The sequence below is a fragment of the Bactrocera oleae genome, chromosome 6 (genome assembly GCF_042242935.1).
Source record: "Bactrocera oleae isolate idBacOlea1 chromosome 6, idBacOlea1, whole genome shotgun sequence".
Taxonomy (NCBI): domain Eukaryota; kingdom Metazoa; phylum Arthropoda; class Insecta; order Diptera; family Tephritidae; genus Bactrocera; species Bactrocera oleae.
This window is the reverse complement of record NC_091540.1, coordinates 63010557-63036597: the sequence shown is the minus strand read 5'-3', so window position 1 is coordinate 63036597 and position 26041 is coordinate 63010557. Positions and strand designations below refer to the sequence as shown.

At 34.0% G+C, this 26041-nt stretch overlaps 1 protein-coding gene across 1 annotated transcript in view; it reads right to left on the bottom strand.

Moving 5' to 3' along the window:
• Positions 1-26041, bottom strand: part of ko (Stork-head domain-containing protein knockout) — a 280842-nt gene that overhangs the window by 226674 nt on the left and 28127 nt on the right. Inside the window, exon 2 of the mRNA XM_014229640.3 lies at positions 4771-4794. The gene's annotated coding sequence lies outside the window, so the exon portion shown is untranslated. The remainder of the gene's footprint in view (positions 1-4770; positions 4795-26041) is intronic.

Here is a 26041-nt window from a genome sequence, read left to right as displayed (position 1 = left end):
GCATAATTCGGCCCTGAGAACCATGTAAAGTTGCTGCCCCGACAGTAGGTGGAAATAGCGAATGGCTTATCTCTCAAGTTGAAATCTAAGTAAGAGTCTCGATAAAGACATTTTATCAGCACTTCGTCACCGTATTTAGAGAGTTCTACCGCTGGTATTTTTTTTTATTTTTTAAGTGTTGTCCAATTGAGAGTTTCACTGCTGTCTTCATTACAAAATCCTATGATTTAGGGTTCGTTAATACATAGAACAGTCTATAGTCTAGTCTCCAACCGGTAAAGTTTTAAGTAATGTCCATATGTATTTCCCTCACATTTTCCCTCCATAGCTTCCTACTCGAATTCTTTCGATCACAACTCTTTCAGTTTAATCTTATCAAATTGCAGCATTGTGTTCCCATTATTCAAAGTCATTTCTCAATTAAGTAGACAATAGCTAGTAAACAAAAAAAAAAACAAATAAGCTATCCAAGCAGCTAAAGCAATCATAGAAATGCAGAAATTCTATGCTAATAATGCATAATTCTCAATTAAGTTCAAGCAAAGTAAAGAGTCAAATATTTCCGGGTGTGCTAATTTATGCCGCAGTGTGGACATGCGTCTGGTGGAGGCGGTTGGGGAGTTAAGTGGCATCAGCCAGCAGATATTTATGCATAAACTTATTCATGTTAGCACTCAAGTGTTTGTGTCTGTACAAAGATTCTTAAGGCGGACATGGTTGGTACATCAATGCTGAATCCATTAAGTCTATTCATTTGGAAGCAATTTCGAATGCGTGCAGCACAAGTTTGTGCCTTTAATTAATTTACTCAATTCGGTATGAGTTAAGATGAAACAGTAAAAATGTAGCGTCGAAGGTCTAAGAGCGTTCTCAGATTTCTTAAAAAAAACAATAACAAGTGAGCCCTTGTTGCCTTCATGTTGAATATTTTTGAAAGAAGAATATAATTGAGTTACAGCTAGAAGAGAGAACACAGTTTATCAGCGCTCTTACCAGCTTTAATATTCGTGGACAGATGATATTTCGAAACATTAGAAACATGTTACCGCCGCATGAGATTTAAAGTTTTTTATACTCTTGAAAATGATTATATCAAAAACAAAAAAAAATAAAATATTTTTTAGAATTGAGGTAACTTTCAGGAGAAGGTTTTTTTGTGTTTATAACTTTGTTTTTAACTTCAAATATATGCAAACATGTGTAATAAAAATAAGTTATTTTGTCTCCATTCACGACTGCAATTAAAGCCATAATATATCTTGAACATAACCTCAAGCCAAGAGCAAAACCTCTGTTAGTGAAGATTGACCTCACATGCCTCATTTCTTATTATAAATAAGTTTCTAAGAAACATAAGAACACGCTAAGATTAGTCTAGTTCAAGCATCTTATGAATCCAACTTATTACGTGCTAGGAACTCAAATCTTAAACCCTTTTATAGAGACTAATCTACCACGCAGCCATAGAGTCAATATATTCTTTATTTAGAGAGATCTAATAAGCGCTCATTGAAATAAATGAGGTCAAGTATTGACTTGTTTACCACTTATGTTGTACTCAAATGTACTTCAGCGCATTTCGCTTTATGTTAAATATACGTACTTAGTACCAGAGAAGTATAAATAACTGACGAAGTGTAGTTAAGTGTAATTGAATGCCCATTTTAATGATCCGATGTGACCCAGTTTCATCATTACAGCTAATCGCAATACCTCTGAGTAGGTATGCCGGTAATTACAAGTACACAACACAGGAAACTAACAGCAACAACAACTAACGGCAACAACAAACTAAGTACACATATTAACAACAAACAGCAAATGAAGTTGGCATGACAGTCGCGACCAAATACAAAAACAAATATTTAATATTTATAATGGCAGAAGTGGCAGAAGTGGATAAAGGAAAGTTTTGCGGTGATGCTGATTGAAAGTCAAAGACCACAACAAAGCGATGCGTTTACTAATGGCGGCGCAAAAAGATGTCGGCACATTAACGAACCAACTCGTTTGAACTGATTATCCCATTAGTCTTAATAGTCAAACAACTAGCTCGGTATTACACAAATACGCAAATATGTGCTAGTTTTTGGTGGGAGAGTGTGGAGAGGGGTATGAAATATAAATAAAAAATATATAACAAATAAATAAAAATTGGTTAAATTAAAAAAAGAAAATATTGTTATAAGTATTTACTTAATATAAGCAATGTTCATGCTAAACCGTAATTTAAAAGGTTTACTGACGGCTTTAATGAAATAACGATAATTCGAGTGTATATTCATTTAGTTTTCGAATGGTTTCCTTAATTTGGCAACATTATATTTATATAAAATTATCGGATAATCAAATCTTAGGCTATGACAGATAATTGAGAAGGTGATGTAATTAATGAACGGATATTCGCGATTTTCGAAAGGTAAGAAAAATATTATATTTGTCGGTATAAATATGTAAAAAGAGGACAAAAAAAGTTTGTAATAAGTTGTTTATACATTTACCGAGAAAAATTTAAGGAAAGTGGTTTAAATAATATAAGATATAGAACAATATTGTGAACTAATTACGACCTATCCAATTTTAAGTTTGAAAGGAAAAATCTGAGTGATAATGGTAAAGATGCAAATGATCTGATTTTAAGAATCGATCACTTTGTAATTTTCGACGCAAGTATGCTTGGAACGCATTTACAGTCATGATATCGGCTAAATCGGTCTACAAAATTTTGTTCTGTTTAATTAAAATGTGCGCGCTAGCCGAATCGATAATATTTTTTCCTAAATTAGTTACAACTAATGTGGCAGAGGACCGCAACATCTTATAGATCGACTCAACACAATTTGGTTAATGTTTTCGGTATGAAGCGTATCAATGCTAGACTCGTACCAGCAGACCTTTTGATAAAACGACGTCGAGTAGAGGTCGCAAAAGAGACATGATCGCATGGTTTTGGATTAGTATTTGCATATTTTTGGCCAGACTTCTTGGAATTAGGCAACCAATTTAAAAAAAATCTGAAAAAAATCTGGTGTTTGAAAGGGAATCCAAAAGCCGATATGAATTTTTGAGTAATATACTGATGATGAATGATTTTGGGTTCCGGATTCCGGTAACCACTTTTTAAAATGATGCACTTCAAGTTAGCTTCAACAACCTTTTGCACTACACAACATCAGAAAGTCACTATCAAACTAAATGGGAAATGAAAACAGTGTTAAGTGCTAAGACATCTCTTGAAACTGCTCATCTCGAACCCACCATTGCAGTTTGAGTTAAGAATTTAAGAAAGGAAAGTAAAAGTTTTATAGATTATTAAATAATGTTTAACAGGTTATTGAGTTGATTGAGGTTACCGAAAAATTCCGAGATGAAAGAAAATAGAAAGAAGTTAGAGATCGCTTATGGTTCAATATAAAAATTTGGAGTTTTTAAATATCGGTCCACAATGATCAATAGCCATAGAAGAACAGATAATGAATTTTGAAAGAAATTTGAAATCTTCTGCATTTGCCGAATTTATCGCTACTTCCCCTTTATTACTATAATTTTTCCAGCCAAATAGAGAAGAGTAACTTAAATAAACTATTTAACGTGGCTTCTCATATTAACAGTGTCGAAAAAGTTCAATAAACTTTCCATCAGCCAATTAGTCAGTTCAGTCATTAATACGTTTTGAGATTGCATGACAAATCGCACTTAAGTTTAAGGGAAAAATTAATAAAATCTTGTAGTCTGCAGACTTGAAAAGTGCAATCAACCCAAAAAAATACCAAATATTTGCAAACAATGCCATCAATGCATAACAGAGCAGACAAACGTATGTATTTCCACAAATAAATGTCTCGTCAAAGAGTCAGCAAACAGTCAATTTAATTATTTGTAAAAACCACAAAAAACACACACAAACCATTTCATCCGAAAAAGTAAAACAAAAGCGCAAAGGTTACTGCTTTTCATCGAATTTAGCCGTAAGTTAGTCAGTCAGACAGCTTGACTGAGCGCCTTAATTGAATTCGGAAAATGTTTGATCCAGCACTTTGACAGCGACAGCGCTGGATTATAGCTTGGGTTGTATGGCAAATCGTAGCTGCTACACATTTTCATGTCAACAATGACATTTCGCTATTTGCCACACGCTATGCGCCCTCATACGCAACGCGCTGAAAGTTCACACTGCGCTTCGAAAGTTTGCAAGCTCACTGGGTGTCGCGTCACCACACCTTGCATGTGATGCTAATCAATTAGTTTAATGACGCTTACAAAGAAATACCAATACACCACACGCGCATACACACAATTGTAATTTTTCGGCATAAAAAAAACTTGTAAAAATATATATCCATACACATGTTATATAAATTATCACAAGTCTTTTTAGCGAGCAATAATTCGCCTCATTATTTCCGACTTTTCCAAATTACTCTTTGAATTTCCTGTGAATTATGTGTGAATTTTACGAAAGGAAACCCTAAAAGCAATAAATAATAATGAAATAATTAAGCGGTTGCTGAACTTGGTAGTTGACTTTGTTATGAATTTTGTTTCTTTGTTTTGCTTATGGATGGGAGCAGAGTAGTAGTTAGCTATAAGTTATAAAATATATTATAATATTATACACCAATTTAAGTATTTATTTCCATAATTATTAATATGTTTTATAATTGATTTATCGCTAAATTTAATTCACTGCTAAAGGGCTTTCAAAAGGTGCTTGGTACACACACACATACAAATAAGAATACAAATAAGAAGCCTAGGCTCTTGACTTACCAATTAGTTATACCAAGTAGTCTTCTGAAATGAAATAAATAAAATTGAATTTTTACTATATTTTCATATGCTAGAAATCATTATTTTCAAAAATAATTACAATTAAAAATTTTTTTTCCAATATTAAAAAAAAAAAATTGAGAAAAACTCTTTAATAAAATTAAAAAAAAAAATCATAAATATTTTGTTTATCAAAAAAATGTTTAAATACAAAATATATGTATAAATATATAAAAATAAAAACGTAGACTTTCATTTAAGAGAATAGAATATAGTTAACTTATAGAAAACTGAGAAAAAGAAGCCAAGATCATGAAGGCAATAGCCTAATTTGCATAGCCAAATCGATTTGAAGGAATTTTTTTTTCGAAATCTTTAATTTTCAAATATTCACCCACAGAAGTCAATTTCGATACTAAATACTTAAGCCGAATGTAAAATATTTCTATATGAGTTCAAACGGCTAGAATTATTTCTTGCTTAAGCATTGCTAAACTAAATATTGTTCCTCCATGATATATTTATACCTTGAACAGGGTTTATTAAGTGTGTCACGATGGTGGTGAACATTCAAATAGAAACGTCAGAGACCCTATAAAGTATTGTATATATATATATACGTAAATGATCAGCGTAACGAGCTGAGTCGATTTAGCCATGTCCGTTTGTCTGTCCGGCCATCTGTATACACGCGAACTAGTGTCTCAAAGTCCCGAAAAGTCATTAGAGTTATGAAGCGGTGAACCACATCTTGCAGAGTCCATTATTTTAGTTGCATCACATACTTGTATAGCACATAAATATTTTCGGTTTGTTATAAGTAATGAGAATGAAAGTTATAAGAGACTCCAACATTTCGCAACAAAACAATCTTATTGCTTAACACTGTTTGTATATGTGTATATATGCATGTAACAGAATATTTGGACGAATTCTGGAATACGAATGAATTCTTAAAAAAAAATTATATAATCAATTTTCGTAAACACAGATTACTATATATTATTGAGGTTATGTAGCGCAAAATCCACATTTATACATTTCGGTTCAAAGTTTTCATTCATCTTAGTGAGACTTTTAATTAAAGTAATATAAGTTGAAATATGTGAGCCGACAGCTCATGGAAATTTGAATAATTACCAATAGAGATCATACAATCGAAATTCGCAATGCTGATAAAATACAAATACAATACAATACAAAAAAGATTTCAATACTTGAGCTCATGACGTAATTTCTGTGTCATAAAAAATTTAACTTCACGCTAAACTTTAACGTATTATTTTCTATTAATCAAAATGGAGATATTTAAATTGCACATCACGACATTTTAGTGGGTGACATTGAGAGGCGAGCGAAAAAAAAATATTGATCGAGGTGATTTTCAAAGTGAACCAGTTTTGTGAAAAAAAAAAAAAAAATTATTTTACCAAATTTTCGTAAAAAGTTTAATTAAAACGTAAAACATTGTCAGCTACCATACTTTGAAAGTACTCCTAACTATACATTACCACTCATGCTTCTGTGCCATCGTCACTCAACTACCGGTTTTCTAATGCCAGCAGGTGTGAGTGCTACCTGTCTGTAGACAAATTACACTAAGTAAATATAAATTAATAAACTACAAAACGAAAAGTAGCTGAGAAGAGGTGCTGGCATTTAATACATCGGTGGCACCTGATTTTTTCTTGCTCATTATATGAGTGGTTGTAAGTGCATTTGGAGCCGAAAATTGCATTGATTTATGTGCGATATTAATTGTTTATGACAGCACAATGCGTAAATGTATGTGTATGTGTGCACGCTCAACACTTTCCCCACCAACAGTATGTCCGCATTTTCGACTACTCAACACTTGCCACTTGCGGTGGCATGAAAAATGCTAATCACTTTATTGCGAGTGTCGCGTTGCGTTTCACAGCTGCGGCAAGCCGAAACGAGTATGAGGAAATGCAATGATTCACATACACACATATGTACATACATACACCCATACATACACGCACACATACTCACATGCTCACTTATGACTCAATTCGCATATTCGGTTTGGAAAAGCTGCCTATATTTGTTTAGGCAGCGCAAAGTGAATGTTAAACTTGAATTGAAGCTTATTAAAAGCGAATTTTCCATAAAACAGCGGTGTAATTTTTCTTTAATACGGTAATTTGACAAAAAAAAAAACAACCATTTTGCTTTTAATTCGGTAAAAATATGCGCATATGCTTATAAGCTTATATGGCAACGCAATCGGTGTAGTGTCGACCTCTATGGTTGTGGCAGTAGTTTTAATGAATGCCAATTTTCATACAGCAGCAACAAAAATAAGAAAACTTTTTTATATGAAATAAATTAAAATAAAATCAAAAAAAAACAATATTGATAAAAACAAAAAAAAAGTATTTGAAATAAATCCAATTTCAATTGATAACATTTTATTGCAGAGATACCCTAATCGAAAAATCTAGAATTTTTTTTTTTTTAATTTTCGTTAACTTAAATATAATATTGAAGCTATCGCCACCAAAGGATTTTACGAAACACGAATTATTGTAAAAGTTTCAGCAATATTAGTGTCATGGCAACTCAGCCGGTTTGGTCGTGACTTAAAACATTAAAAATATTTTTCTCGAAATTACTTTTTTAAAAAGTTTTCCCGAAAATCTGGTTCCAATAAACCAAATTATTTCAAATTTCGCATTATTATTCTTTATATGTCCTTTTAAGGCAGGAATAAAATAAGAAAAGGTCAATATTCCAGAAAAAATTGTTTTTTTTTGTCGGCTATTTACATTTTGTGAAATCTTTTTATTTTCTGATCTCTAAGCTTCCCTCCATAATGAAATTTTTACTGCCAGAGGATCTAGCCTATTTTATTTTCGAATAACCAAAAGATTGGAAATCGTGACAAGATCGTATATGCTTTTTCTTCATGTATACATTGGCTTACACTTTTTTAGTTTTTGAAACGTGAATGCAGCGTTCTACTCGTTAGACAGATATAGACAATTACTACGAGATGTGCAATTTGAAATATATTTTACCTCTTTACTACTTCTGGGATTAAATGATTGTTGTAAGGTTAAAGATTCTAGAAAACTATATGTAGAAATATATGTATCACTGGAGCTTTTTCAGATAAATATTTAGACAAAATATATATACAAAAAAAATTTAATTGTTGAACACCCCAAAGGCTACTTATACTTTTTTTTATGAAAGTGAGTATAAAATAAATTTTAATCGGTTAGATGTTCTGTAAAATTATTCAATGAAAAAATAGGTAGAAGAATTTCTTTAAAAATTTCATTAAAAAAAGTTAAAATATTAAGGGTTATGGGGAGTATAAAATTTTAACCAATTAGTTATTTTATGAAATGAATGTTTTTACTAGCTAGCGTACCTCAAAGTAATGAGAAGGATCAATAAAGGGTTAAGATTTTCGAGAAAAATATTTCCAACATTAAACTAATTTCTGGGTAAAAAGTATAAATATAAAATTTTCATGAGCAATAATTGGCCTAAAATTCATTGATTAAAAGAACCTTCAAAAGCAAATATTAATTTTGACTTATATATTGGAATCTGTATCATCATGTATAATTAGAAAGTAGGAATATGATGTTATATACAACTTTTCGAACACTTTTCGAAAGTCTCGAAAATGTGTTTTTCCAATACATCCGTTAGTCCGTCCAGTCGCCATTCACACTCTTCGCGTCGTGAACACACTACAAACTGCTACCAAACACACTTTAATTGATATATGGGCATCAAACTTTACACGAACATAAAAAAAGTTTGTATCAATCTGTGGAAAAAAATTCTAAAATATTTATCGATTCAGTTTGCGCGCGCAATTAAATGCGTCAGTCAGTATATATTAGGGTGGAACGAAAATTTTTTTTTTTTGTTTGCTTAGCCGGGGGGAAAAATCTGTAGATTATAAAATAATAAAATTTTTGGACAAAAAAAAATTTCTTTAACATCTAACTAAGTTTTAAAGTAAATTTCGATAAAAAAAATTTTGTGGAACAAGAAAAAATTATTTTTAGTTTAAACTCTCTACCTTTATATAAAATTTACCGAATGTGACGGTTTTTGACTCAAAATTTATTTTAACGCTTAAGGAAAGCATGTTGTCGTTTAAGACTTTTTTTAAAACTCCAATAATGACCAAAAAAAATTTTTTTAAATTGAGAACTTTTAATTGGCTAGAAAGATGACTCTCCAGAGCTTCTAGAACACGTATCAAAATTTTTTTACGAAATAAAAATTTTAACTCCAAAATTTGCTTTAAAACTGAGTCTAGATGTTAAAAAAATTTTTTTTTTGTCCAAAAATTTTCTTTTTTTATAATCTACTCCCGGCTAAGCAAAAAAAAAAATTATTTTTTGTTCCACCCTAGTACATACCTATATTGCTTATTGTAACCCATTAGTTGTCACATAAGTGCTAATCAACTCATTATCATTAATATTAATCAAAATTACTTCGAGACACTTCTCATCTGAAGTTCTTTAAATAAAAAACGATTAGTGGATTGATGGAGCCGCACATATGTTCTTTTATATTAAGGGAAAAATGTGTGAGCTCCACGAAATACATACCTATAAACATCGTAATATAAAACCAGCCATTAGTGAAAATTGTTTCTATAAACTTTATTTGAGAAAAATCAAACAGCAATTCCAACCACTTTCAGCTAACAATAATCCTATAAAATTCAAGAAACAACTCTTATTTCATCCGTACTCAACTCAAACTGTTTAGACATCAACGAAAGTTGAAACCACTTCCAGAAAACCATACCACAAATGCATTGAATTCAGTTATATCACATCTGAAACAAGTAGTAGCATCGTATTATTTGAACAGAACAACAACACCACAAAATATTTGCCACTGACAACACTGAGTATGAGTCATACTGAAATATGGTAGCAAAACTCCACAAATCATGCTTGAATAGCATAGAACAAAAATCGAAGCAAGAATGCAAAAAATCAGCAAAACTTGATTCACATTGATTTCCAGGAAGTAACGTTCCTTCGCTTTTCTTGCCGGCAGTCTCCCTCACTCTCCAGCTCTGATAACAAGTTTGAATGTGTGGCAAAAGCATAAGTCCGATGTTTGTATATCGGTATGTAGGTATGTTCTGGTACATCTGTACTTATGTACAAGCAGCGCGTTCTGGCGAGCCAATAGTCTTACAATATGCCAGCGCAAATGATCTGAGAGTTAGTGAAACTGGTATTCGAGGCTTTAGCATCAGTGCCTCAGTGTCGCTTTGTTTGCTCCATTCGACTCCTCCGCGCGTTCCAGGTACTACTTTTTGGCCAGAACTTACACAATTCTTCGCTTGTGTCCCCACCATTGCTGCTCATTTCGGTTTCTGCACACGTTTGCACGCGGTGTGTGTTACAAATATAAACTGATTCTTCCAGTTTTTGACTGTGCAACTTCCGCACCGTTTACGCCATCAGCCCCTCTCCTTGACTTGACAAACTTGGTGGCACTAGAACCACATCATTCCATTAGCTAGCGGTAAGCAGTACTTGCCACATTTCTCAGCGTTCTTGCAAACTCATGCAGTCTCCTCCTCCCGCAACCACAATTGCTCACATATACATACATACATATGTAGTTGTTGTGGTCATGTTGCTTTGCAACTTTTTACTTTTTGCTTGTGCTTTCTTCGCTTTTTTGTGATTTTCGTCGTCTTTTTGCGTATTCTTTTGCACTTTTTTCATTTTAATTCTTTGTCGTCTTTTAATAGCAGGTTAAGTTGGCATTTAAGTTTGAGCAGCCACAAATACTTGCGCATCAACTCGCAATGTCTGTGACTATGACATTGTGTGTGTATGTACATGCGTTTGCGTGACGAAGAGTGCATTGCACTTTAACTGACCGTCATTGAATGCCTGCGACTCAATGGTTCTGGCATCAGTTTTGGCAACAACAACTTGGCGGGAAATTATAGAATAATTGTGATTACAGTAAGTGATTTTGAATCGGTTTGGTGAAAAAATAATCGATAAAGGATAAAACAGTTTTGTGAGTAATACTAGAAACGCGAGAGAGAGAGAGAGAGAAAGTCGAGGCAGAGAAAAAACAAGGACATTCTAATTTAAGTAATTTTTTAGCAATAATTATTGCCAAAAATAATATCTATACCCAACTCTTTCTTATAGTCTCAGCTATCAGAAAACATGCATGAATCTTGCTCTTTTCTGCAAGAAATATTCTGATTCAAAGTTGGTTTGAAACTCAGATTAAATTTTGAGGTACAGAAGACCACTGAGTAGTCTTAGATCTAAATAATATTTAGTAAACAAGTCCTCATATCTCTCAGTACATGTACTTGTACATGTCTTAAAATCTTCATATACTTTCAAAAAAGTTTGATTACTAATAAAAAAAAAAAATACTCAAAAACATTTAAAGAGTTTTCGTTGACTTTTTGTTTGTAAAAAGAAAAAAGTATTGTATTATTATGTATTGATATTGCTTTTAAAGTTTTCTGTTTTTTTTTTTAAATAACACCAAAAAGTATGTCACTACAGTGTTGCCTACCTTTTGGCGCTGTAATCGATTTTAGCGAAGTCGCTTCCCTAAAATTTATACAAAGTAGTGAAAAAGTACGAAAAAATTACTATTTTGTCATAAGGTCTAACACAATGTCTTCAAAACAATATGAAGCAATGTGTCCCCATTTATTACTAATTGGAAATAGGAAGATGAGAGACTAAAATTAAACTGTAATCGAAATTAAATTAAACAATTTATGGTTATAAAAATTGAATTGAATTGGTCAAAATTAAAATATTGTGTATAACATATCATTAAGATCTTTAAACATTTTTAATATCATCGAGAAAGACACTAGTAATACAAAAAATACGCCTATTCTTTAATTATACCCAAGAAAGAGTAAATACCTTTATGAATAGTCGATTAAAAGTAAAATTTCTTTAAAATTTAGCAAAGTCACACACCTATTTATTGATATTTTAATATAATAAAATAATATTATTAATATATAGCGAAATCGGGTATCTAAAGGTGTTTATAAAGTAATCAAGTCAATCTAAGAAGTATGCAGATGTTCTTGTTTGATAATATTTAAGAGGACATATCCACTTCTGAATTTTAAGTAATCCATTTTTCGCATATGTATCAAATGTACTTACATCAGAATATTTCAAGTTAATTCGGTCAATGATTTCGGATATACAAGTATGAACGTATTAGTAAAAAAAAGTTTAGCTTAGTGTAAACGGCACGTTTTAAGCACGTTTTTGCCGAAACATTGTTTTCAGAGACAGTGAGGAAAACTTCTCCGTAACGATTGAACCGATCGACTTGAAATTTTCACAATTTTCATATGTTTGCCAGATAATCGTAATGAAATAAGAGTTTTGGTACAAAAAATTCGATCTACTGTTTTACCGAGCTGTAGTTTTGTTTAAAATAAAACTTTGACTAGTTCTTCTTTCCTTCTTTACCTGTATTAAACTATTGTTATAATATTTTTTTTTCTTTTTTTTTGTCGTTGGATTTGAAATAGTTGTAAGCAGAAACATCTTCCATACGCCAGACATATATTTAGAGGTTCTCCTGGAGGTCGGCTACTGTTCAAGTGAATCCAGGATATTTCAAAATGATTCATCTATTCTTAAAGTACATTTAATTCCGTAAATGTAAAAAAAAGTACAAATTTTATTTATTTAAATCTATTATTATTATTATCTTAAAAAATCCAAGTCCCACGTTTTTTCTGATTTCCAAATGGGTATAACGAAGAATATAAAGCGCCTTAAGTGAAACAAGTTACTAAAGTATTGCCTACATTTAGGATATTTTAATAAATTGTCGAAATTGAAACAAATGTTAGCAAAGAAGCATACCTATTTTTATTATACCCTGAACAGAGTATATTAAGTTTGCCACGAAGTTTGTAACACCTAGAAGGAAACGTCGGAGACCCTATAGAATATATACATATATAAATGATCAGCGTGACGAGCTGAGTCGATTTAATCACGTCGAAATCAAGTTCTTGTAAGGAATATTTTGTTTTTGTGAGGGGTATTGTAGCTACGGTATAACTGAAGTTAACGTTTATTCTTGCTTTCGAGTTATTTTATTACTAATGAATATAAAAATACTTATTTATTAATTTTACCTTTTTTTTTAGTTAATAACTTATGTAGTTTTTAAATTTTTCCATGGATTGAAATCAATTATATAATTTTAATAAATATAATATATTGGAAAGCGCATAAAATAATTGAATATTACATATAAGCGTCTGTAAGTTACTTGAATTTGGACGAGACGGGACTTGGTAATTGACTGGTGATAACTTAACATAGCATATACCAATACATAGCTAAGTCAGCTGTTCGTGCAACGCCAACATTTAATGTCTATGTTACTCGCACAGTTATTAGCGCCAAACAACGTAAACATAACTTAGCAGTTAGATAAATTGTTAAGCGACTATATATATATACATACATTTATGTATATGAAATACTTTGCACTTGCAGTGAATCATTTGTTGTCAGCTTTAATATCAAACTGCGATTTTTTACTCAATTTATTACAATTAATATAGCATTATTATTACGGTTATTGAAATAATTACGCTTGCCGTTGGCGTTAAAGTGTGTAGGGTACGTGTGTAGCCGCCATTATGGCTAATGTTTGCGACCTCAAACTTACAATGGACCAGCTATTAATGCTGAAGCCGTTTAGTGTGAGTTTTTTATAAATTTATTTTTTTATGTTTACAAATTTTATATTTTTGTCCAAAATTTGTATCTCTTACATGAATGCTCATGTGTGCGTACTTTTTGTGTCCACTGTATTGCCGGTTATTTATGTTCGACATTGACATTAGCCGCTGACACGAATTGCAAAGCTTTGTAAATCATATGTGTCTGCTTTGTGTCTCAAAGTCCAACTGGAAATGGTAAACAATTTTATTAATGTTTCGTTCCAAAAGTCCATAAAGTCAAGTGATCTGTGTTTAATGCTTAGTTGTCATGCCATGTGGCAAGTTGTTTTGTTATTGACTATGTTGCTGTCATATACACGTATATATAAGTTCATTTTCTATAATTTTCAAGCTTGGTTAACAAGTTTATGTTACTTCATAAACGGGTGCTGGACACTTTCATTGACATTGTATCATTTTTTCATGTCACTATTTTGAAGAGTAAAGCTTAGCCAGTGAAGTTTAAAACTCTCGCAAAAACTATATCTTCAAAAGCAAGCGAATGCTTTAAGTAACTGATATAAAATATTATAAAGCATAACAAATATGTATGTCATGGTGCTTAACCGTTTTGTGACACATGCTTTTTGGGGGAAAGTTTGAAGATTGAAACCATTGATTTATCTATTATGTACAAAATATTTCAATAACCATAACTGAAAGAATTTCTTAGAAAACAAAATTAATAATCGGGCCTCTTTTCGCAAAGGGTTAATGCCTTAAACCTTAAAATTGAATATAAGCGCCTGGAATAAGTTAAAGCGAAAAGGCTGGCTTCCTCTCCCGGCAATTATTTGCAAGCCAACAACATTTCTGATTTATTGTCAATCAAGTAATGTAACTATGGTCGGATGTCTGTCCTAGAAGAAGAATTGCAGGATTTGTTTGGAGTGTTTGGAGACGTCCGCGTAAGCGATAAGTACGATAGCCTGTCTCTACTCTCCTGAATGCTCAGATTAGGTCATGCCGTACACGATGCTTCAACGAAAAGCTACTTCAATTCCTGAACCATGTGTGGACAACGGAAGCCAGAGCGGACCCGTATCCAATGGAAGGACTAAGTACATAGGGAACTGTCTGCACAGACAACTTGCGAAGTTCTCGATTCAGGCCGACTCACGGTTGTTGTGCCGAAAAAGAAGAAGTTTGAGGACCGTTATGTAAAAAATGAAATTTAAAGATACCACTTTTGTTTTGGTGTGGACTACAGTAGAAATGGACAATAACAGCATTGTTAGATTTGACTTCTAGAATAGATTGGAAAAGGTGGGAAAGCACATGGGTCTGGTATTCTTTTAAATTATATTATTTCCAAATATGGTAGCTGTCAAACTAGTTGTCAAAGTAAACACACGAGCTTGAAGTTTAAGTTCAGCATACTTTCAAAATATTATCACTCTACCCAATAAATCTTACTTTGGTCTTATAATGCTGCACTTGGAGAGTTTAAGGAGAGTTCAGCGGTTTGATTTACTATTATTTTTTATAAACAGCAGGAGGGACACCCTCAATACTGAAAGTACTCAATATGGTCAAAGGCGTTGATTTCAGAAGAAGAGGAAGACTTCTGGGAAAGAGTATTATTTATTATTAAATTATTAGGTTTTGCAGTTACTGTCAGTATGAAATTCCATTAACATCCAAATGATTGGGGTCAGTGGGTTGCTAAATGTGTCCTGCCACAAATTAACCATAAGCATTAACAAAACGACAACACTCATCAAAACCTGCCTCACACACACATCCATATGCATATTATACACAAAAGTATAGAAAATATCGCTTCTTAGTGAATATGAACTCCACAGGCCGTTTGAAAACTTAGAAAAATGAAGTCATAACCATATTTTAGCCCACTTTCCATGCACTTTGTGTGCAACTGCGTGGCAAAATGGTGAATGGTGAGTAGGGAGAGACCAAGAGATTTTCACGGTGGCTTCAAGTAGGCTGTGCGGCAGCGTGTAGGTGGTTCATAAATATATTGAAGTTTGTGCAAGTGTGCAAATGGCATACTGACTGCTTGCCACAAAGGCCCAGCAGCTGTAAGCGCTGCAGTGGGCATTACGAGTATTTTCTACCAAACCAGATTTGGCGCATAAACAAAAATACTGCTTAATTTTATGACTACCGCAAAAAGTTTGCCAGAAATTATGGGCGTACAAGTTGTTGCATGATTGACAAATGCAGCGCAAACATATTAAAGTGCATATTATGGGCTAAATGTATGAATGTGTGCTTATTAAGGCGGTTCTAATAGCATAAAATGTGCTTGCGTTTGCAATCTAAATTATTACGAAGAATTATTATTATAATGAACAAAAATTATTATAAAATTTAATTTTTATTCTAATAAGAAGAGCCTAGAAACTCTCGTAATGTTTTTCAAATTCAGACCAACTAAAATTTATTTTCTACATTGCCAAAACTGAATCTACTATATTTAAATGTATGGAAAATATAATTTTTGCTTAATATTGTAGGCTGTTAAGGGATTAGGTCACTCTGGAGCCCTGGAATCGAGTTTCTTTCATTCAGGGTTTATTTAACTAGTATTTGAGTATATAAACTTACTACTTCGGAATCAAATTTCTGAGTGGAGTCTCTTCGCTGCTGTATACTAAAGTGATCCCATATCAAGGGTTTTGGCAAATGAGCAGCTTCTTAGGGAGAAAAGAGCCTGTGCAAAATTTCAGATCAATATCTCAAAAACTGCCACCAATCGCCATTTTTATGCTGTCACACTAAGTGTGCTACTTTAATAGTGTTTTAGGACCCTAAAGTGTACTTTAATTCAAAACAAAAATAATCGAGATTATTGAAAAGTCTAAACTGTCCTAACCCCTGTGAAGTAAAATTTCAGATTATTTCAAACGTATACTTACTAACGGTACCGAAGTTTATATTTGAAATCTATGACTTTGGTGGAATCAAAACAGAAATTGAGATTTAGGTCGAATGGAAAAATAATACTTTAATATTTAAGAACCACCCTAGAGTAGATTTATAGTTTAGCACACTTAGTGCTGGTGACAATCTATTACAGCTTTGCATGTATATACTATGTACGTATTTATTGTAAGGCAGTGGGTCGAACTAATGTCCGGCTTGTTGACGTTGCCGTATGAAGTCATTCACACTCACGTTGGCTAGCACGTTACAGCGCAGTTAACGGTAAATGCAAATGCATGCTTTGAACGGCAATAAATAAATACAGTTGTACATATAAACATATAAACACAATGAAATATCACAGCTAATGCCAAGAAGGTGTTGAACAATAAAATTTGAAATTAAAACTCACAATAAGTTTATATGCAGACATGTATGTATATATGCATATCTGTGAGTGTGTATGTATATATGTAAATCAGCGATAAATTCAGCTCCAGTTAGAGTCAAGTCTATGCTGGCGGCTTTGGCTACAACACGCTACATGCCACATATGCAGATGCAAATGTTTTTTGTTCGAAATTCAATATCTACACACAAGTACACACACAAATATGTATATATATATATATGCAATCATTCACACAGAGCTTTGACTTGCTCTGAATAATTTATGGCGCTCCACTGCACGAAATGTTAAAATTCGCACGCAGCGCAAAGTCGCAAAGTCGCGCAGCCGCACAGCTCCGGCCAATTGTTGTGTGCACTTGCAAATCTTGGCGGTTTTACGGCTTCAAGAATTGCCTCGGATTGTTGCGCACACATGCACCGACATACGTACATACTCTGATTCACACAGCGTGGCAGTAAAAAGGAAGTTGCGCAATCTCAGTTGGTAATAAATTCTTTGGTTTTATGACAAGACGGACTGCCATGTCGTGGCAGCAACAGATGCCAATTGGCGGCTGTAGAATTTGGCGCAGGGAGGGTGGCATAGGCGCTGGCGGACAGCTTACAGCTTACCGCAATGGACATAACGCAATTCTTGTGTATGCTGTAAGCTATGGCGTCACACGCTCAGATTTGCCAGATTTACTTTCGGCGCATTGCGGACAGTGCGTGCTTGCAACATGTTGCAACTATGTTGTTGGAAACGCGAATTGTGAATGGACAATGCGTTGGAGATAAAAAAATATGACAAGTTTAAATGCATAAGCCGCCTGAGAATTACATTCTCAGCTGAGGTAATTAAAAAATATTAAAAGAAATCAAATTTTATCTAGTGTTTTTTGTAAATTCTTGAAAAATTTGAGTCCGAATTTTTAACGTGCAAAATATTGTCTATGAGCATGCAACCTAAGTTTGATTAACGACTCACATGTGCAAAATATCTGACATACCTTTCAAGTGACTGAATTCCAAGTATTTTACATAGTGACAACTCTGGCCCATTTATTGTAAGCACAGTAAGGAAGTCGAAAATAAAATATATTTTATATATGAATATGACATCGTAGCTGTCCAACAATTTAACGAATGGCGTTCCAAAAAATGTGCCGAAACCGAAAAAATCAAAATTCGCTGAAGGCTTCATCAGTTTGTCATACCAGCCGAGTCTTAAAACGTGTGTACGGAAAATTGGATTAAGTGTTGGCTAACTTGTATTGGCGCTGGAGCCTATTTGAAGATGTTAATAAAGATTTGTACTAAAATACGTAAAGAAGTACTTTTTTGTCAGTCCGGCTCAAATTTGAGCATATGATATAAAACTAACAGATATACCACCATCGAAGTAATCAGAAAGGAAACTGACCTTTTTTTTAGCTGTATTTCTTTCTCTCCGCAAATATCTAATTATCATGAGGTCCAAACCCCAACCACTCGCCACAGCTAGACACATCCATTGAACCTTAGTGCTATTTGTAGTGTCCGATCCCTTTATAAGAATGCCTCATCTGTAAAACGTAGTTGACTAACGAAGATTTGGCTGAAAATCAAAGAACTGAATCATGCGACAACGAACACAGCGGCGCAGTAAAATGTAGTCTGTCGGAGAGTGTTCTCGACGCCGAATGACACTATTGTTTCCTCTTGTACTTGAAAATTAACAAAAATACATATCAAAATGAGATATCAAATGAGATTAAAACCCGCGAGGTCTCTTCTATGAATCGACTTAAGAGCAGAGCCTACATTGCAAGGTATTGATTGAATTCTAAGAATTTATTATCAAGGTGAGAAAACTTTGGCTGCCCCTCCTGTCGGTATCCTATTAGCCCTTTTAGGATTCAACAAAGAGGTTGACAGTCAATATCTAATAGAGCAGATATTTTACCAAAATTGCCGTCATAATGGCATGAAATATTATAATATGACAGGAGGAAAAAATCATGTCATAACCGGCGTGGGTTCATCAGAGTTATAGTCATAAAGTTTTTAACCTCTTGAAATGAGAAAGGGGTTTGTTTGCATGATTGAAAAGTGATTTTCGCATGGCAAATTAAGAACGTCCCGGGCGACATAAGAAGTTTAAAGATGAAGACCTGGAAACATAACTCGATGAAGATTGTTGTCAAACACTAGAAGAGCTCGCAGAATCTTTGGAAGACACTCAAGCCAAATCAACGACAAATCTAAATATTTATGTTGTCAAGGTAATGCTCTGTATTTGGTGGGATCAGAAGGGAATTTGGTTTTACGCGCTTCTAAAACCGTGAAACCATTAATGAAGAACGCCACCGACAACAACTCATCAAATAGAAGCGAATGATTGACGAAAAATGCACGGAATTTGCGACTAGACACGAGGCAATAATTTTCCAACAAGACCGGTTGAAAGCTATATCAGCGGCTGGAAGGTTGGCCTCATCCACCTTATAGCTCATACCGTGCCCCTTCTGACAAATTTTTGTTCCGGTCGATGCAGATCGCTCTCACTGGAATACGGTTTATAATAGAACAGGGTATCATCAATTAGTTTAATTCTTTCTTGGCCGTGAACCCGGCGTAGTTCTTTTGGGATGGAGTCCACTAAATGCCAGGAAAAAGAGAAAATGTTAAGATTAAGATTAAAGTTGTTGAGAACGAAGGTCTTCCATGATCCATTTTTGCCGGACTGAATTGATTTTAATCAGATAGTGTCGGTGTATATAGTTGACTTTACTAACCCATCAAAGACTAATCACACACTTAAACGCAAAAATTCCAGATCCGATATAAGAAGATCCGGTAAAAAAATATAAAAATATGACAAGTTTACTAAAGCGACTAGTACCTCGATGGGCGCCAAATGTAAATGGCATTGATATATCTTACAAGCATATAACTAACAAGTTGCCACATGAGTTATTTAAAGTAAAAGAGAACTGAAATAAAACGAAAATTGCAAAAACAATAGCGAAAGGCGAAAACAAAAACCAAAGCGCTGTCTTTCGGTCGTAGTGAGCACGCAAACGACGGCATGCGGATTCACGACACGCAAAAAGCTGAAATCTGAAAACTGAAAACTACGCGACAGCCACACAACGGAATGCCGGAGTCGAGAAGAAGCGCCAGACAATAATACCACGAAAACCTTTCCTGGGCCGCTGCTCGGCGCGTTATGTATGTATGTATGGTACGACGTGACGGAAGACTTATGTGAGAAACAGCAGTCAGCGATTCCCAAAAGACGCGATCATAATCCGCAGACAATGCCAGCATTTGCGCCGTTGCCAAGGCTGCAGTGATGTGGCAAGAGTCGGCAGGTCCTAACAGCAACCAAGGCACAACACACACATACATACTTAAACCATGATATTTTGCGCAGCAATTGCTTTGTACTTGTGCCAGTCAACAGTCAAAATGAATTGCAACTTTGGATACGGCAGCAGTGCGGTGGGGTGGCGACGAAGGCATGTACGTGTGGTATGCGGCAACAAATCAAAGGTTAGAGGCAAAAAAGAAGTTTGGCTCGCCATGAACGGGAAGAAGCAGCAAATGCAACCAAGTATTTAGTTTTTGTGCAAAATTATGAGAAGCAATTGCAAAAACAACAGCAATATTGTTAGTGTAATTGCTGCAGGTAGACGCGCACCTACACCTACAAGCCGCGAGAGAGCGTGAAAGCGCTGAGTCGGGGTTTGCAGTAACGTAGTTGACTGCTTTTGACATTTTGGTTGAAATTTTCGCTGGCAGTCGAGGCATTAGCGATCTTTGTTTTATTATTTATTTTTGTAAATGGCTATATTTTTTGTTATTGCCACTAAACTTCGATTGCTGCTAATTTGTGATTTGATTGGCAATCAATAATTTTAGTTAAAATAATTTATAGCACTTGAAGTGAAGCGGCAAAGAAAGTGGGATAAAGTATTTTTAGTTGAAATAATGGAATCAGGAACATAGATTTTTCGCACGCGTCAAAGTTCAAAGGAGAATAAATGCTTGAGTTTAGTCGTATTCTATTATATTTACTATGTTAGGCACACACTGGACATCTTCCTAACTTCTTTAGCTGTTTGGTTAGTGCTTGTTGATTTTATATGAAATTAAGGGTCCTAGATTACGAAGGCCACTTCTTAATGACTTTTTGGTTACATATTTTCATAGTAAAAATTTACTATGGATTTAACCTTGCCCAATGAGAGTCGACAGTTCTAAAAGTTTTCGTACTTTAGAATATAACCAGAAAAAAGATGAAGCTTTGAAGTAATAGTTGCTAGAGAAGACATTTTGCGAAGACTCGTTTGATAAAATTTGGAAACTATTGGAGAAATGCATAAAGCAGATTACGGTTCAGGCTCCGATGCGACACTATACCTGATCTTATTAAAAATTGTGAGTTGAGAAATGAAGATGAAACAACCAAATCTTTTGCAGGTAGAGAAAATTTGGTAGGCTGTATCGAAATCATCAAACAAAAAAAAAGTTGTCTAGACAATAATTTGATCGGCGGTTCCGTAAAAATTTCAGTTCAATATATATGCAGACGGACCGATAGAAGAATAACAATAAATTTACTCAGAGTATAATTTATAGAGTCTTTGACGTTTCCTTCTCGTTGTTACAAACTTAATATACCCTGTTTTGAGTATATTGAATATATTAACTAATATTCAGAGGATTTAAATTGAGAAGTAAAACAGGTTATTACCAGTTTCATGGGTGATAATTTGATTACAAGATTTAAGATTAATGTGTTTAGGGGTTGGAAATCATTAAGAAGGGGATTTTTTCATCTGTAGCATCATTGTTTTCTTGCATTCAAGTAATAGATGGCTGAAACTCATGTGAACTCGCCAAAACCTGGATAACAGCCAGCATTTAAGGAACTTAAATATACTTCTGGCCCATATTAGGACAAAAGGGGAACTATTTAGTCTCAGAAAATTCCATATTTCTCGAATTATAGGGTTCTAATAATCCAATGGGCATACATACCTAACTTAACCAAAAGCTTTATGGAAAGATCAAAATTTATTCATTAAAAAATCTTTTTTATTTCCTATGCATGTTCAAGATCATGTAATTTTCACAATTTCTACTAGTTTTTTCCAAAATCTGTTTTTGTCCAAAATCTGTCCACCTGACCAGCTTCAACTTTTAGGCAACAAAAGCAAACTCACTATTATAAGAAGTGATCGCAAGTCCATTACTTCTGCGATGTGACCTCAACAATCTAAATAGAATCGATGGATTTTAAGGTGTAAGGCAAGGCTCATCATTACAGCATAAATGTTTGACTTCAATCTCTAAAGGTAATATCACTTACCCATGAAATTTCCATCCAACGAAAAAATTCTATACCCGAAAAACTCTCCTTTTATACCATCTCATTTGACTTGGACTGATCCATATAAACTGTTGCACAAATCGAATGCATACTTTTTTTCATGCCCATGCGTGTCCGTCTACCTAGCTCTGTAAAACGACGATAATATTGAAAAGAGTTAAAGAAGCAGAGCTTGAAATTCGTAGTGTTGACGTCAGAGCGATAGCAGATATGTTGGTTAAAGTTTTGGGTATAAGCGTATCATTGCTCGAATCGTACGAAAATACTTGAATCTTTTGCAAAATCGACGTCAAGTAGATTCATCAAATGCATCACTACTATTGACGAGACGTGGGTCTATGAAAATAACGGCAAAAATATATAGAAAATTGGATTAAACGCTGGCATGCCTGTATTGACTCAAATATTTTTTTTTTTTCGTTAGTCCGGGTCAGGTGATTAGATGATATTAAGCTTGTTTTCGTACCAATAGTAATGATTTCGAAATAATCTCTCAAAATAAAGTTATGGATAATTGAAAATTACATAAACTTTCCTTGCATCAAAAATTAAAACACTAAATACAAGTAAGCATCGCATATCGCCCACGCTTTAATAGTGCTGGGTGAACGCCATCACCAAAAGTTATAAATACGCCGAGAGCGGACTGACTTGTCGCCGTCACTTGGCAAGGTCTTATGTCAATCACTGTCACCGCAACTACAAGTCAGCGACGAGCAACAGTAAACGACAACAACAACAAGTATAATGCTTTACCAATAACAAGCATAAGCAACGCTATTTAAACCAACGACGCGCCGGCGCAGCAAATTTAACTTCATCGCATTCGCTTTGTGTAACCGAATGTTGCAGCAATGATTTATTTCAGCTCATTTCTAGCATTTGTAGGTTTTTTGTTGCCTGTTGGCTACCAGAGTTGCCAACAAATGAGAAACAGTAATTGTAACACAACGTCAGCGCCAACGCCAACAATAACGAGCGTTATACGTAGCACCTCTTGTGGCAAGCATAGTGGCGATAGCTTTTCAGCAGATGAAACAAAAAACAACAACAAAACTGTTGTACCATTGATTGGTGAGCTAAGCAAAAAAAAAAAAAAATTAAAAATTCGGTTTGTGGATTTGCGACAACAAAAGCAACAAAGGAAAGCATAAAATTGACGGATAAACAAAGCAAGCGGGACTAAAAGAGAAGAAATGTGGAAAAAATTTAATAAAAATAAAATGTAAAAATGTTTGGAGATAAAAACTGCATTTGATAGGCAACAGCGGTGGGAGCGGTGGGAGCGGGGGTCGCGGTTAACATGCTTTGGCGGGAAACACAATAACAAGTGTAACAAATGCCTTGGCGCCTGAGTGGTTGACGTTGTTATTGTAGTCGTTGTTGTAATTGTACTTGGTATGGTTGTTGTAATTGTTGTTGTTGTGATTATTGTTACTGTGATCTAAGCTGTCGTGTATGCCTGTAAGTTATTCACAGAGAGAATATATCGCGAGCGACAAGTTGTTGTTGCTGTTTTTTTTTGTGTGTTTGTTGGCTGGTTGAGTGGGAGGTGCGGCCGTAGATAAGAGTTTTCCTTCAACTTTTTTTCGTTCGAATTTGGCTTGTTCATTCATATTAAACAATAAGAGTATAAATTACACGAAACAGACGTGCTCCTAATTTATGAACACGAGAGCACGCGAAATGCGGCAAACTATGCACCTTTCGGTGAATCGGGCGGTGAGTGCGCTGGTGTGTGTTAGGCGCTGATGCATCGCCAGCGATTGGGAAGTTCGAAGAGTTTGTTGTTATTGTTGTAAATGCTGTTACTGTCACGTTTTTTGTTGTGTTTTTTTTTTTTTTTGTTCTTCTTATTATTATTGCTGCCACTGCCGCGTTCCACCGAAGACGACGCCAATGAAGACGACAGACAATAAAGGTGATGAAGGCAACACAACTGAAGGAAAATCCGAAGCACGCGAGCATCTCAAAATAAAAATAGTTGTTTCGTTAAAAATGCAAAACAACAATAACAACAACTATCATTACAACAATAGAGCGATTTAAGTTGTTATAGAAGTGTAGAAGCTACGCTGGGCAAAAATTACACAAACACACACACACACGCTCACAGTTTCATTAAAGTGAAAGTCAGTTCACATAAGAGTTCAGGATGGATGACTTTGTCGCTGACTTCCACAACGCAATTTTAAGCGCCTCCACAGCGCACACTCAACGGGGTATAATAAAAATAGCAGCACTCCAACACTTTTATTTAGCACTAATAACAATAATAATGCGAAATTGGTGCCAACTAAAATGGTGTGCAAAAGAAGAGAAGCAGAATGGCGAAAAAAGTTGAAGAGAAATTCCGCAGCGACTCGGCTAAGTGGCTGGTTGCATGTTTAGGTTGTTATAATAAGAGATTATATAGATTAATATGCAATTACTTTGTTTGCGACAGACATAGGGGATTATCGGCATAGTTGGAAATATATACCATATATACATATGCATTTACTTCTACATACATTTTGTAGGGTTAAATGAAGCAGAAATCACAACACAAAATGGAATATTAGAGACTTGTAACACTCAGAATATGCCACAAAATATTGAGGTCGATAAAGAAGTTATTTAAGTGAAAGAAAAAAAATTGCAAAAAAAAATTGTATATTATGAATCAAACAACAAAGGCAAATTTAGTGACAAAAATTAGCATACGAATAAAGTTTTATAAAATTTTTACAAATTTCTAATATTCGTTCTTGATTCAGAATATTTATTTTACAATATTATTTAACTTTAAAAAGTATGACTTTACTATAATCAATTATCCACTAAGTTGTAAGGTCGATCTTCAACTATATTTTTGTAGGCGTTTCAAGAAACAAAAACATTTTTTAATGAACGCACAATTGTTGCCACTCCATATTTACGACCTTCAATTAACTCATAAGCCCTCTCCACTGCTTTAAGTCCAGTTGAGAAGTAAATATATAAAGTGATATGCATGAATTGCAAAACTGTAACACTTAATCGTAACAGATTAAACATTTTTGCGAATGCTTGCATAAGAGCAGTCAAAACATGCAACTCATAAATGCAAAATTGAAGCGAATTCATAATGGAAGACAATATGAGTTCATTAAAAAGCGCATAGTGAGTAGGCACATTTCAATGCAGCGAAGATTTTACACAAATGTATATATATATGTACATAGATAAAGTGCTTTTAAATTAAAATATATTATTTAATATACATACATATCATCATATCTTGAGCAATTATGCGTCCTTTTTAATTAGTTTGCATGCTTACTTGCATTCTCTTCAATATTAACTTTGTTAAACCAATTTTACTCAATCATTTAAAGCCTCGAAAGTTTAGCGATACTCAGCGAAAATATTTTAAATTGGGGTAATGATATTAAAAATATTACATGAATTTCATTTTATTAGCAGAAGGATGCATGAAGCAAAAATTTACATTTAAGGATAAAGTAATAATGCCGAAAAAATTATTTTAAGTTGAAAAAAAGAAGTTTTTTTTCATATACCGATATGTTATACCTCGAAAAAAATGATCCAACCAAGCAATAACCTACCAGTTTTTTGGTCAGATCAAAAATCGAATTTTAGCAGGCCAAAAATGACCAACCTTTTTGGGTAAAATTCACCTTTTTTTTTGTCCTTTGTTTCAACCATCGGCCACTGTGCAAACAATTTTTTCATTCTTCTTTTTTTTTAATTTTATCCACGGAGAAGACCGGAATCACTGCTATTTTCTCAGAGTCGTCTGAGATCGCGGATAATTCAGAAAATGTTAAGTTTTTTTATTTAAA